General features: G+C 29.3%; 1 protein-coding gene across 1 annotated transcript in view; it reads right to left on the bottom strand.

The window, feature by feature from the left end:
• Positions 1 to 458, bottom strand: part of LOC136806273 (FMRFamide receptor-like) — a 14,812-nt gene extending 14,354 nt beyond the window's left edge. Inside the window, exon 1 of the mRNA XM_067062829.1 lies at positions 148 to 458. The gene's annotated coding sequence lies outside the window, so the exon portion shown is untranslated. The remainder of the gene's footprint in view (positions 1 to 147) is intronic.
• Positions 459 to 782: the final 324 nt, after the last annotated feature.

Raw genomic sequence — 782 nt, 5'->3', positions numbered from 1 at the left:
CAATTATGATAAAATCCTATAGGTTCTAAAGAAGTTGGAAGAAAGGTACACCATACAGCAACGTCTTTTCAACGTCCATATCACTGATAAAAACGAACGTCGAAAAACACTCAAAATTGATTTGTGGCAATAAAGGGAATTCATTACCTGAATATGATTAAGAAGTCTTCTTTGTTAAAAATGTGAAACTGTATCTAACCTCGACTCTTGCACTGCAACATATGACACCGGAAAATGGTTTCAGTCCTTCAATTATATCGACATTAACAATAGGTATGTTTACAAAATCGCAATTCCTCAGTTTAAAATGACAAAATATCGGAAGTTTTCAGAAATGTATACCCTTTTTTTCGCAATGTTCAAAAAACAAATAAACGTCACTAATCAAAGTAAAATGTTTCAACAAAAATTTTCAAGCCTGAACAAGAGTTTGGTAAAACTTCCTATGACTTCAAAATCTGTTGTTGTTTTGAAGCGAGACATGAAATACTTTACGTGATAATATCCAGTGCTAAAAGTCTATTACATTCTTTTTTGTAATTTAATTCCTCTCTTTCCCTATTATCGTTTATTTTATTTATTATTTATTTATTTATTTCATTTTATTGATGAGTGATTTTGAAATATTATAATGATGATGATTTGCCATCTATTTTCTAATATTTAAACAGACAGCATTTTTCTTGTCTCAGTGAAATATTTAGAATTCAAGGAGCGCTTTAGAACTATAAAGATATTTTATACCTTTGCTGAAGTTATTACCTAGATCAAAAAGCATATTG

The sequence above is a fragment of the Clytia hemisphaerica genome, unplaced genomic scaffold (assembly GCF_902728285.1).
Source record: "Clytia hemisphaerica strain Z4C2 unplaced genomic scaffold, Clytia hemisphaerica genome assembly, whole genome shotgun sequence".
NCBI classification, from domain to species: domain Eukaryota; kingdom Metazoa; phylum Cnidaria; class Hydrozoa; order Leptothecata; family Clytiidae; genus Clytia; species Clytia hemisphaerica.
This window is presented reverse-complemented; position numbering and strand designations above follow the sequence as displayed.